The sequence below is a fragment of the Pseudophryne corroboree genome, chromosome 1 (assembly GCF_028390025.1).
Source record: "Pseudophryne corroboree isolate aPseCor3 chromosome 1, aPseCor3.hap2, whole genome shotgun sequence".
Lineage (NCBI taxonomy): Eukaryota > Metazoa > Chordata > Amphibia > Anura > Myobatrachidae > Pseudophryne > Pseudophryne corroboree.
Genome location: NC_086444.1, coordinates 590834447 through 590848859, shown reverse-complemented (window position 1 = coordinate 590848859; position 14413 = coordinate 590834447). Strand labels below are relative to the sequence as shown.

The 14413-nt window shown below is 45.1% G+C and overlaps 1 protein-coding gene across 2 annotated transcripts in view; it reads right to left on the bottom strand.

The window, feature by feature from the left end:
* TMOD1 (tropomodulin 1) overlaps nt 1-14210 on the bottom strand; it is a 154920-nt gene extending 140710 nt beyond the window's left edge. Inside the window, exon 1 of one of the 2 annotated variants that reach the window (XM_063914239.1) lies at nt 14042-14210. The gene's annotated coding sequence lies outside the window, so the exon portion shown is untranslated. Of the gene's footprint in view, nt 1-13633; nt 13977-14041 lie in introns of those variants that run through there. The other variant, XM_063914238.1, reaches the window with a different exon arrangement.
* Between the last annotated feature and the right edge of the window lie 203 nt (nt 14211-14413).

Genomic DNA, 14413 nt, shown 5'->3' with positions numbered 1-14413 from the left:
TCAGTATGAATTACCAGCGGGAAAGATGTCGGCTGTCCATATCCCAAAAGCGGCATCCTGCCCGCCAGAATGCCGGCAGCGGGGCTAGCCAAAGACTCCTCTTGCGGGTGCGAGTGGGAATAGTCCTGTTTCCCGGGATTCAAGCTGGAGGTATTGTCAACATTCCGGCGTCGTTATCCAGACCGCCGGGATCCCGACAGCTGACAAATTGAACAGATCCCTCTTTGAGTTATCAGTGCCATGGTATAGTTCCTTTTCCCGAATAAATGGATAGTTTGGCAGATGTGATGAATACTTCTGATACTATATTTTTCTATATACTTTTGGTTGTGCATGCTGCATTAGCCCAAAGAATCAGGTGAAAAGTCTTTGGAATTGATGCCTAGTTAAGATCATGTGTGAGGTGCAATTCTACTTCATGAAAAGCAAGGTGAACAGAAAGCATACACCCAAAGGACTTGTACACAACAATGCTTTCCATTTGCTTATAGACCAGGCATTCCCAACCTCGGTCCACAAGGCACACTAACAGTCCAGGTTTTAGTGATATCCATGCTTGAGCACAGGTGACTTAGTCCCTCAGTTATATTGATTATTGATTTAACCATCTGTGCTGAAGCCTGGATATCACTAAAACCTGCACTGTTAGTGTGCCTTGAGGACCGAGGACAGAGGTTGGGAATGCCTAGCTTATGCTATGATCACTGTTATCTGCATTGGTGGACATAGAATAACTGACAGGCATTGCAAATATGATTACTTAAACTCAATGAAGAATGTACCTCCGAGAGCCCTAATGTAGACATGCTTCAGCACTTCAATTAAGGGCCTAATTCAGACCTGATCGCACCTCTGCGAAATTGCGAAGGTTTGCGATCGGATAGACGCCGCCCAGCCAGAGTGAAAAGCCGCGACGTGCAAGTCTACGTACGCTGAGCGAAAAGCTTTGCAAACCCCGATCAGCTGCAAATCCGTTCGCTACTCACTCACCATCAAATCATTTTTCCAGTGTGTGCAGTCTGTGTGAATCCCAGGACTTACTCCTACAGTGTGAAGAGAACAGGCTGATCGGGACCAGCGCTGAAGTCACACACCCTCCCTGAAAATGCTTGGGCACGCCTGCGTTTTTCCTGACACTCACAGAAAATGGGCAGTTACGTTTGCTTCCTGTCAATCAATCTGCATACACCTAGCGATCAAAAATGACGCAAGAGTTTTTAGCAGTTTGGCCTCGTGCCTGCGCATTATGATCCGCATGCATGCGCAGTCATTCGATAATCAGCTGCTTTGCGATTTCGCATAACAGCGATCAGGTCTGAATTAGACCCTAAGTTCATATAATATATGATTGTCTCTTGTACCTGTGATTACATAGATTGGTAGCTGCATTTTACCAGCATTTTATTTGCACTTCTCAAAAGCTAAAATTGATATAAAAATTTGTTATATTAAACAGTAAAGGGCTAAAACTAGAGATGAGCGGGTTCGGTTCTCAAAGAACCGAACCCCCCTGAACTTCACTACCCATGCCCGGATCCGAGTCAGGCTCGGGTTTTCCCGCCTGACTCGGAAACCAGAACGAGGCAAAAAGTCATCATCCAGCTGTCGGATTCTCGCGGGGTTTGGATTCCATATAAGGAGCCGCGCATTGCCGCCATTTTCACTCCAGCACTGGAGAGTGTAGAGAGAGGACGTGTCTCCATCCTCAGTGTCCTGCATCAGTTCAGTGTTAATGTCTTGTGCTGCATCAGTCCAGTCACAATGGTTGTGTCCTCTGCTGCCATATGTCCAGTGCTGCTGTATAAGTCCAGTCCAGTGGTGCTGTGTTGTGCTGCATCAGCTCAGTGGTGGTGTATTGTGCTGCATCAGTCCAGTCACAGTGGTGGTGTCCTCTGCTGCCATATGTCCAGTGCTGCTGTATAAGTCCAGTCCAGTGGTGCTGTGTTGTGCTGCATCAATTCAGTGGTGGTGTATTGTGCTTCATCAGTCCAGTCACAGTGGTGGTGTCCTCTGCTGCCATATGTCCAGTGCTGCTTATAAATCCAGTCCATTGCAGTGGTGCTGTGTTGTCCTGCATCAGTACAGTGGTAGTGTCTTGTGCTGCATCAGTCCAGTCACAGTGGTGGTGTCCTCTGCTGCCATATGTCCAGTGCTGCTGTATAAGTCTAGTCCAGTGGTGTTGTGTTGTGCTGCATCAGCTCAGTGGTGGTGTATTGTGCTGCATCAGTCCAGTCACAGTGGTGGTGTCCTCTGCTGCCATATGTCCAGTGCTGCTGTATAAGTCCAGTCCAGTGGTGCTGTGTTGTGCTGCAGCAGTACAGTGTTAGTGTCTTGTGCTGCATCAGTCCAGTCACAGTGGTTGTGACTTCTGCTGCCATATGTCCAGTGCTGCTGTATAAGTCTAGTCCAGTGGTGTTGTGTTGTGCTGCATCAGCTCAGTGGTGGTGTCCTGTGCTGCATCAGTCCAGTCACAATGGTGGTGTCCTCTGCTGCCATATGTCCAGTGCTGCTGTATAAGTCTAGTCCAGTGGTGTTGTGTTGTGCTGCATCAGTACAGTGGTGGTGTATTGTGCTGCATCAGTCCAGTTACAGTGGTGGTGTCCTCTGCTGCCATATGTCCAGGGCTGCTGTATAAGTCCAGTCCATTGCAGGGGTGCTGTGATGTCCTGCATTAGTCCAGTGGTGGTGTCCCTGTGCTGCTGTATATGTCCAGTGGTACTGCCGTATATGTCCAGTGATACTGCCGTATATGTCCATTGATACTGCCGTATAAATCCAGTGATCCTGCCGTATAATTCCAGTGATCCTGCAGTATAATTCCAGTGGTATGGCGTATAAATCCAGTCCAGTGATACTGCCGTATATGTCCAGTGCTACTGCCGTATAAATCCAGTGATCCTGCTGTATAACTCCAGTGATCCTGACGTATAATTCCAGCGGTACTGGCGTACAAATCCAATGATCCTGCCGTATAATTCCAGTGATCCTGACGTATAGTTCCAGTGCTACTGGCGTATAAATCCAGTGATCCTGCCATATAATTCCAGTGGTACTGGCGTATAAGTCCAGTCCAGTGAAACTGCTGTATGTGTCCAGTGGTACTGCCATATAAGTCCAGTGATACTGCCGCATAATTCCAGTGATCATGACGTATAATTCCAGTGGAACTGGCGTATAAATCCAGTCCAGTGATACTGCCGTATATGTCCAGTGGCACTGCCATATAAGTCCAGTGGTACTGCTGTATATTTCCAGTGATCCTGCCGTATAATTCCAGTGGTACTGGCGTATAAATCCAGTGATCCTGCCATATAATTCCAGTGGTACTGCCGTATAATTCCAGTGATCCTGGCGTATAATTCTAGTGGTACTGGCATATAAATCCAGTGATCCTGCCTTATAATTCCAGTGGTACTGGCATATAAATCCAGTGATCCTGCCATATAATTCCAGTGGTACTTCCGTATAATTCCAGTGATCCTGGCGTATAATTCTAGTGGTACTGGCATATAAATCCAGTGATCCTGCCATATAATTCCAGTGATCCTGCCGTATAATTCCAGTGGTACTGCCATATAATTCCAGTGATACTGCCGTATATATATATACCCTGTTGCGAAGCGGATTACTGATTACAACTATGCTGGTGTTAGACGTGCATCCGGTATCCACCATTAGTGCAGTGGGACTGCAGTGCCAACCCTAGATGGGTCAGGTGTTTGTGCCGCACACTTGTGTCACTATGCTTAGTCATACAGCTATCTCATTGCCCTCTTTTACTTCTTGGCATGATGTGCTGTTTGGGTACTATTTTTTTTTTAAGTGCCATCCTGTCTGACACTGCAATGCCACTCCTAGATGGACCAATTGTTTGTGCCGCTTAGCTTAGTCATACAGCCACCTCATTACACCTCTTTTTCTTCTTTGCATCATGTGCTGTTTGGGGCCTAGTTTTTTTAAAGTGCCATCCTATCTAACACTGCAGTGCCTCTCCTAGATGGGCCAATTGTTTGTGTCGCTTAGCTTAGTCATACAGCTACCTCATTGCACCTCTTTTACATCTTTGCATGACGTGCTGTTTGGGGCCTTTTTTTATGTATGCCATCCTGTCTGACACTGCAGTGCCACTCCTAGATGGGCCAGGTGTTTGTGCCGCACACTTGTGTCGCTTAGCTTAGTCATACAGCAACCTCGGTGCACCTCTTTTTCTTCTTTGCATCATGTGCTGTTTGGGGACTAGTTTTTTTAAGTGCCATCCTGTCTGCAACTGCAGTGCCCCTCCTAGATGGGCCAGGTGTTTGTGCCGCACACTTGTGTCGCTTAACTTAGTCATACAGCCACCTCGGTACAACCTTTTTGCCTAAAAACAATATTGTGAGGTGGGAGGTGTTCAGAATAGACTGGAAATGAGTGGAAATGAATGTTATTGAGGTTAATAATACAGTAGGATCAAAATTACCCCAAATTCTGTGATTTTAGCCATTTTTGTTTTTTTCAAAAATCATCCAAAACCAAAACGCGAAAGGGTGGTTTTGGCAAAACCAATCCAAAACCAAAACACGAGCGGGGAATTAGAACCAGAGCCAAAACCAAAACACGAAAAGTGCCCGTCGCACATCTCTAGCTAAAACCCCGTGCACACGGGGAGAAATGTGTGCTGAGCAATCTAGTACAGACCGCTCAGCACACATCTCTCCCCCACTCAGCTCAGTGCGATGTGTTGGGTGCTGGGTGAAATGAGCACCCCCTCGCTCAGCACACATCATGCTGAGCTGAGTGGGGCGAGGGGGTGCTCATTTCACCCAGCAGTGAAATAAGTGATATCACTAGATTTGGCATGCAGCAACGGAAAGAACAAAGAAAGCATTCGCAAGAAGAGGCTGTCCGGGGGTGTCAACTCACCATTTTCTGGGAGTGTCCTGGAAAACGCAGGTGGGCCCGGACGTTTCCAGGGAGGGATCCTAATGTCAGCTACAGCAAGGATCTTCGCAGCGTCTGAGTAAGTCCTGGCCTGTGCAGAAACTGTACAAACTTTTGTTTGTGCAGCTCACTGCACAGGCCATCACACCCCTGCAAAGCCCTTACCCCCTCCTCTGTAGGCGGAGATTACCTGGTCGTAGCAGTGCAAAAATAGCCTGCGTGCGACCAGGTCTGAATTAGGCCCTTTGTCAGCAAATTATGTGGAGAAGCATCATGGGCCATATATAATGTATAGTCAGTGTGCAGTAGAAGGGTTCCGTTAGTCAGAACGTCAACAGTGTACTGTTGACTACAGAATGCCGACACAGTAGTAATATTAGTTCTAGCATTTTATCTATGTCGGTATTGTAATGTCAAACATGATATTAAAGTTCATGACTCTGAAATTGTTATAGGAGCTTAGGAAGCATGTTGGAGGGGCCCGGCGGGGGGGGGGGGGGGGGGGAGAACCGGTTCCTGTGGCCCCTCCCCAGCAGCAGCAACTTTGGGTGGGGAAACGGAGGAGTGACTCCACACGCTGCTGTGTGCTGCGCTAGGGAGAGAGACAGTCACTGCTCTCTCTCCCTTATATGCGGGTGGTGATCGATTGCATCCAGCCTCGCCGCCTGCCCACTGCCTGTCCTTATGCCAGCGCAGAGCCGGTCCTAACCAATGCCCTTGCCCTAGGCAAGATTTTGGCTGGTGCCCCCTAGTTCCGCCTCTGACCCTGCACTCTTTCCCAGCACCATCACCCCTCACCGATAGCAGTCCTAATTTTGGTGCTCCTACCTCCTATATTTTAAATAGGAACAGTGCACACAATCGGCGCACAGCCGAAAAAGGGGCGCGTTCTTGCTAGGAAGAGGCATGGCCACACAATAGTACCCCCAATTCAAATTACGCCACACAGTACTGCAACTTTATTCACATTTGATCATACCATAGTGTCCCTTATTCATGTTACATCACACAGTAGTACCACTTTACCTTATGTACGTTACTCCTCACAGTAGTGCCCCTTATTCACATTACATCACACAGTATTACTCGTTATTCACATTACACCACAACATATTGCTCTTTATTCACATTAGACCACACAGTAGTGCCCTTTCTATATGTTACCTTATACACATAATGCAACACATTAGCATTGCATTTATACACATAATCTCACACAGTAATGCCCCTTACACATATGACACACACTATTAATGTCCACAGTCACACACAGAATATAGGCATGCTGCATATCATTTTAATCAGCAGAAGCTGCTTGTGCCGCTAGGCATGCCAAATGCCCTAGGAATTTGCATAGTTAGCCTATGCCTAGGGCCGGCTCTGTGCCAGCGCCCCCTCTGTCCAGCAAGTGTGCCTGACTCGCGGCTGCACATTAAATATTTTTAATATTTAGTAGGAAGGGGGGCTGGCCACACCTCCCTGCATTGGCCACGCTCCCCACTCCCATTATCTGGGCCCGGCACAGCTGTCGGCGCCCCTGAACACTAGCTACCACCATCTACTGTGGATTTTAATCATTTACAACTGCCTAGCTCTAAATGCACTGATGGACAAAATTACGCTATTAATGTGCTTAGTTTTTTTAATAAAGTGAGAGAGCTCATTGCTGAATGCTTGCCCCATAATATAGAATAGCAATGTTGTGTTAACTGTGTGTCCATTCTGATCATGTCTAGCACTCAGTCATTGCTTAAACCAAGTCAACTATTACTGAGCACACAAAAAGATAGTGAACAAACACATATAGGGGCCCATTTATCAATAATCGCTTTAGCATGTGATCTGGGTGCGTTATTAGCAATATTATATCAGACACGGGTGGATTTAGGGGTGAGGGCGCGCCTAGGAACAACAGTAATGGCTGACCCCCGCCTGCCTATTTTTATTATTTTTATTGATTGGTTATTAGCCCTCATTTGAAAATAGGCAATTTAATAAAATAAAAGAAAGCTAATAGCTACTATGATTTTTTTTTTTTATTATGTACACATATTTACTAAGTACGACAGCTTACAAGGGCAGTATGGGCATGTTCTACCCGTTTACCAGCCATTCAAGATGGCATATGGTACAGTACAGTGGAAATATTTTACAGTTACTGGTACTTTTTGGGCTGACAGCAGCAACACAAGCATCCAAATGCTGCCCCCAAACAGGTGCCGCCCCTAGGCACATGCCTACTGGGAAATTCGCCACTGATATCAGCGGCATGTAATAATCTTCACCTGCAGGGACAAGGGCTCCAAAAGGAGGCTGTCTCTGTGATGTGTTTGAACCTCGAGCGCAACTTCTGCACATGCGCTGTCCGCTGACCACGACTGCACACTGCCCATTGTGGGTGCTTTCTGGGAATATGCTGCAAATATTGATAAATGGGCCCCATAGCATATTTGCAGTTACCGATGATGCAGAGATGAGCGACAGTGGGTGTGTTGGGGGGGGGGGGGGGGGGCATCCGGCAGCGTGGTCCAACAACAGTGGGGACAATGCTGCCGGATGCCCTCACTGGCGATGTCGGCCGCCGGCCATGCTTGCACATCGGCGGGCAATGGCACTGACGACAAGGAAGCATCCATCATCAGCAGCAACATAATGCATAAACACTAGACTATATAGTGAATGATGTGTTGGAACCAGGCACTATGTCGCCTAGTGTGTACATGGGGATGTTGCAGTTGTCCTATTTATCAAGTTTCACAACCTAAAAGTTTCAAGGGCTTAACAGCGGCAGTGAGTCATGTTCATATGCTGTTAGCCTGCTACCACCTGTGGCAAGTGGGTCCGGAGGGTGAAAAGGGGTGTGCCCGGCAGTCAGTGGTGAAAGTGTAGATATTATACTTTGCCAGGATAGCTGTTTATTGGAGCAGCTGTTCTGGGACAGGAGCAAAGATGTTTGGCATAGCTAATTGTAGCAAGTTAGATTGATAATTTGCCCTGTAGCTTTGTGTTTATTGAAAAATAGGCCCCTTATAGATTTTCTGATGGTAATTATATAAGCATGCGCTTATGTCACATACAGATGTGTCCTCCTACATCTTTGCTCTGTGTGCTATAGGTCACATTACACATAACGTGTGAGTGCCATTTGACTCTGTAGCGCAGAGCGTCTTTTTATGTGATTTTTGGGGGCAAAAATGCATCTTAGGACGTACGAGCAGCTTCTGCTGATTACAATTATATGCGACATACAGTTCTGTGTGTAACTGCGACTTTTCCTGGAAAACACTGTAACGTTGCATCTTAGATGCAGATACAGACGCAATTACACACAGAATATAGGCATGCCGCAAATCTTTTTAATCAGCAGAAGCTGCTTGTACATTTTATTGCATTATGTTGCATCAAAGACGTATTTTCGCGTAAAAAAATGCAAAAAAGACGATCAGCGCTACCGAGTCCAGCCACATCATGGCGCAACTTGAAGGGCTGTTTAGTGTGACTGCAGCAAGTATGTAAGAGAACACATCTGTATGCAGCCTTCATCATGGACATAGCTGGAGAGCACATAAAATCATATTTAAGAGAAAAAAACGGTGTAATGTTATTTATGAAAGTTAAAACACTGGTTGAGCTTACAATGCAGATAAGACCAAACACCAGGCTTATTGCTTTCCTTTATGACATAGCCTTAGTCTTATCTGCCTTCTGGACAGCCTATAAAGCGTTTTTCTAGGTTATAGTGAAACTTCCACATTGCATACGCTTACTACACATTACTATGCTTGCACAGCTGGGAAGGAGAGTGCACATGATTTCCATTGTAGTATTATTTCATACATACCTCCCAACATGACCCTCTCCAGGAGGGACACAATGCTCTGCTTCTGGACTTTTCTCCTAATTCATGATTGCCGGCACCTGTTTTGAACTGGTTAATGGATAAGAAAGGTATTTCAGCAGAGATGCCGGCAATCATACATTAAGAGGGATGTCCAGGAGCAGAGCATTCTGTCCCTCCTGGAGAGGGTCATGTTGGGAGGTATGTTTCACATACAAATCGGAGTGTAGGAGTGTGACATGTTTTGGATTGTTAACCTTGTCAAGGGTAGCTTAAACGGGTATGGGACTCAAGGTCAACAGCAATTACAGTACCAGTCAAAAGTTTGGACACACCTTCTTATTCAATGGTTTTTATTTATTGTAATTATTTTCTACATTGTAGATTAATACTGAAGACATCTAAACTATGAAAGAACACATATAGAATTATGTTGTAAACAAAAAAGTGTTAAACAAATCAAAATATGTTTTTTATATTTTATATTCCTCAAAGTAGCCTCCTTTTGATGACAGCTGTGCACACTCTTGGCATTCTCTCAATCAGCTTCATGAGGTAGTCTCCTGGAATGGTTTTGAATTAACAGGTGTGCCTTGTCAAGAGTCAATCTGTGGAATTACTTGCCTTCTTAATGTGTTTGAGACCATCAGTTGTGTTGTGTAGATGTAGGGTTAGTACACAGTGGACACCCCTATTTGACTACTGTTGTAATCCATATTATGGCACGAACCACTCAACTCAGCAAAGAGAAACGACAGTCCATCATTACTTTAGGACATGAAGGTCAGTTGACACGGAAAATTTCAAGAACTTTGAATGTATCCTCAAGTGCAGTTGCAAAAACCATCAAACGCTATGATGAAACTGGCTCTCATGAGGACCGCCCCAGGAAAGGAAGCCCATGAGTAACCTCTGCTGCAGAGGATTAGTTCATTAGAGTTACCAGCCTCAGAAACAGCTACTTAACAGCATCTCAGATTAGATCCCACATAAATTCTGCACAGAGTTCAAGTAGCAGACAAATCTCAACATCAACTGTTCAGTGGAGACTGCGTGAATCAGGCCTTCATGGTCGAATTGCAGCGAAGAAGCCACTACTGAGAATGAACAACAAGAAGAAGAGAATTGTTTGGGCCAAGAAACACAAGGAATGGACATTAGACCAGTGGAAATCTGTATTTTGGTCCGATGAGTCCAAATTTGAGATTTTTGGTTCCAACCGCAGTGTCTTTGGGGGTAATTCCGAGTTGATCGCAGCAGAAAACTTTTTAGAAGTTGGGCAAAACCATGTGCACTGCAGGTGTGGCAGATATAACATTTGCAGAGAGAGTTAAATGTGGATGGGTTATTTTGTTTCTGTGCAGGGTAAATACTGGCTGCTTTATTTTTACACTGCAATTTAGATTTCAGTTTGAACACGCCCCGCCCAAATCTAACTCTCTCTACACGTTATATCTGCCCACCCTGCAGTGCACATGGTTTTGCCCAACTGCTAACAAGTTTTCTGCTGCGATCAACTCGGAATTAGGCCCTTTGTGAGACACAGAGAAGGTGAGCGGATGGTTTCTGCATGCGTGGTTCCCACTGTGAAGCATGGAGGAGGAGGTGTGATGGTGTGGGTGTGCTTTGCTGGTGACACTGTTGGTGATTTATTCAAAATTCAAGGCACACTTAACCAGCATGGCTACCACAGCATTCTTCAGCGCCATACCATCCCATCTGGTTTGCACTTACTGGGACCATCATTTGTTTTTCAACAAGACAATGACCCCAAACACACCTCCAGGCTATGTAAGGGCTACTTGACCAAGAAGGAAAGTGATGGGAGTACTGCGTCAGATGACCTGGCCGCCACAATCACCCACCCTAAACCCAATTGAGATGGTTTGGGATGAGTTGGACCGCAGAGTGAAGGAAAAGCAGCCAACAAGTGCTCAGCACCTCTGGGAGCCTTCTTCAAGACTGTTAGAAAACCATTCCAGGAGACTACCTCATGAAGCTGATTGAGAGAATGCCAAGAGTGCGCAAAGCTGTCATCAAAGCAAAAGGGGGCTACTTTAAGAAATCTAAAATATAAAACATATTTTGATCTGTTTAACACTTTTTTGTTTACAACATAATTCCATGTGTTCTTTCATAGTTTTGATGTCTTCAGTTTTAATCTACAATGTAGAAAATAATTAAAATAAATAAAAACCATTGAATAAGAAGGTGTGTCCAAACTTTTGACTGGTACTGCAGGCCGACACCCACTACCGCTGCGCTCAACACAGGTTACCGTTCCAAATCGTAGTCCACGTGGATCGTAAAGTATGAAAAAGTCCCAAAAATAAAAAAAAGTGTAACACTCATGTCAACCTTTTTTCCATGTCAACTTTGTTCATGCCGACCTAATGTCAGTGTCGACCTATTTTTAATGTCAACCTATCCACTGTTAACCAATGGGTGTCGACCTAATGGGTGTCAACCTAATTAGCGTCGACCTACAGTCTGGAAACCAGCTTAAACATGGCACTGCTCTAAGCAGCTTAAACATGGCACTGCTCTAAGCACTGCTCTAGGCTGGCAAAGTGATAATCTGAAAATTAATAATACAAAATTAAGGAGCAGCCTCCTTAAAGGTACCGGGATCCAGTCTCTAGGTCGACAGTAACTAGGTCGACCACTATTGGTCGACAGTAACTAGGTCGACAAGGTTTCTAGGTCGACAGGGTCTCTAGGTCAACATGTTCTAGGTTGACAGGTCAAAAGGTTGACATGAGGTTTTCATGATTTTTTTCTTTTTTTGAACCTTTTCATACTTAACGATCCACGTGGACTACGAATGGAATGGTAATCTGTGCCAAGTGAAGCGAGGCACCTTGCCCGAAGCATGGCGAGCTAAGCGAGCCATGCGAGGGGACACGGTGCACTAATTGGGGTTCCCGGTCACTATACGAAGAAAACAACACCAAAAAAACACAAAAAAAACTCATGTCGACCTTTTGACCTGTCGACCTAGACCATGTCGACCTAAAGACCCTGTCAACCTAGAGACCCTGTCGACCTAGTTACTGTCGACCAATAGTGGTCGACCTAGACACTGTCGACCTAGTTACTATCTACCTTCCATACCACACCCAAAGGTACCACAATCAGGTTCTAGGAGGTAAAATTTATAAATCAATGCTTCCAACAACTATGAGAAAAAATATCTATTAACACATATAATATATTTGCATACAGAAGGAAATATGTTTAGTTCATTTTGGAAAATCTAATAACACCAAATATCCAATAAAGAACAATTATGTTTAAATACTTTAAATAGACCAAGCGTGACACTGTCTGAGCAAGAATCATCTTTAGAAGAGATGAGAAGCATAGGTAAATCATAGTACAGTTCTCTAAATCATGAAAGCTTTGGTATATTGTGCAAAAATAAAAAAAATCACATAGAAAAGAAGGGTAATCATATCAGAGCATAAACAGAAGATGGGATTTTGATTACCATACACTTCATTTAATTTTAAGCAACATAAAACATTTAGGGGGGTACTTATTAAAGCATTAGAGAGGGAAAGTAGAGAGCTAAAATGAACTACCCAATCAGTGTCAATGTTACAGGCTGTGTTTGCAAAAATGACAAGAGCTGATTGGTTAGTGCTTTATTTCTCACCATTTATTTTTTCTCCATGCTTCGATAAATACTCCCCTTAATAATGATGGTGAAGACTACCTATAGGGGTCATTTAAACCACATGTATAGCCCTAATAATTACTAATGCTTCCCATCAACACAAACTACATGTACATATTTATTTGTACTGTATATACAGATTGACTACTACTGGGGAAACATTGTGTCAGAAGAGTAGTTGCAGAAGCAGTATGCACCAGTAATGCTGCTTATTGTCCTAGTCCAGTGGTTCCCAAACTTTCTGGAATCACGGCACCCTAGAGTATCAGAATGTTTTTCACTGCATCCCTAGGCCAAAAGTTTCTTATTGAGAAATGTGAAAATAAAATATTAAATTAAGTAAATGATGTTTATAGGGTAAAATTATTTGGTGAGGGACAAGCTTTGCTACTGTGTCCACATATTGTATGACTGACAGCCACAAGCACTAGTTTCGCCTATTGCATTGACAATAAAAACAGTAGTTTGAATTGGTCCTGGACCTCCAACCTGAGGCGCCCCTGCAAGTGTCCTGCGGCACCCCAGGGTGCCATGAAGTACAGTCTGAGAACCACTGGTCCTAATCCCTGCTCTATGGGTCGCATGTCACTAGAAAGGGAATCGTATAGCTGCATCTCACATCGTTTCACACTGCATTGTAAAAATGTACCATGCAAACAGCAGTGACAGACTAAAAATTCAGAAGGTACCTGATAGGTGGAGCGATGGCATTTAATGCATCGGTGTTATTATGAAACTCATTTGGCGATGTGTGTAATTAATCCACAGCTATTTTTTTCCTCTCAAAATTGCCCTATCCATACAGCAAGCAGTTGCAATTGTGTTTAATTCCTTTGCAAAATGCAAACTGCAAAACGATTAAGAAATGACTGTATTATTATCCAGAGCAGGGGAAACGCACTCCTGGCAATCCATCATAACAGTGTGGGTTCATTTAGAATATATGTATCTTATAAATGCCTTTTACTTGATGACAATAATAAATAAATCATATCACTATTATTGAAACTTTTTTTTTTTTAAATTCTTCATTTCATTCCAGCAGTTTGGACACTGGAAAACCTAATGTGCTATTTGTGGCCGCTTTCAGTGACCATGATGGGTTACCCTGGCTCTCATGCGACGATGTGCGCTACTGCTACAATAACCCACATTGCTAAACGCATGCTACAGCCCGTGTGACCGGGGACAGTTACCGGGGGTGGTCAGGCAATGGCATCCAGGTGAGCGGCAGGCTGGGGACAGCAGCAGGTACTCCCACATAGAAGCATCATTCCTGCCAGCCCGAGCCCCGGCAGGAGCAGTAATGTCAGGATGGCAGCAGGAGACTGGCAGAAGTGGCAGCAGCAGGAGTAACGCGCGTTCTTCTCACCCGGGCAGCGCTGGCACAATGTATGGGCGCAGACAATGAGAGGAGTGAGTGCAGCAGTGCCCGGTCTCTATGGATCACTGTCCTATGCTATTTATAGAGGGAAGCCGCGCAGTTCCCTCTTTGGTGACAAACGAATATTTTGACCAGATATGGTCCTGGCTCAGAATGATATGGGGGACGCAGTGCTGGCAGCAGAGTAGTAGTGTCTGTGGTACAGAAAGCGTTTCCTTACCCAGTGACAGTGATGGCGTGCAGGGGAGAGGGCCGGCAAAGTTGTTCTTGCAGAGGTGTCTCTGTGTGTGAGCAGCTGCGGCTGCTCTCAGTCTCCGGGCAAGACAGTGCGGGGAGAGAACAACTCGGCAACTACTGAACTCGCCGCCTGACTCTTGCTGCTGCTGCTGCTGCTGCCACTCACAGGACGTCACACGCCGCCGCCGCTGGGCTCCGTGCTGCTGGCGGATTACTGCTGTGCATGCACCCTGCCGCCGCTAGGGGCGCTCTCCCAGGTGATGCTGCGAGTCATCTCACCCTTATGGTGTACTGTAAACAATCCCTTTAGCTATTAAAATGTTTCATGAAATTTCACATGGGCACATTATGTGTA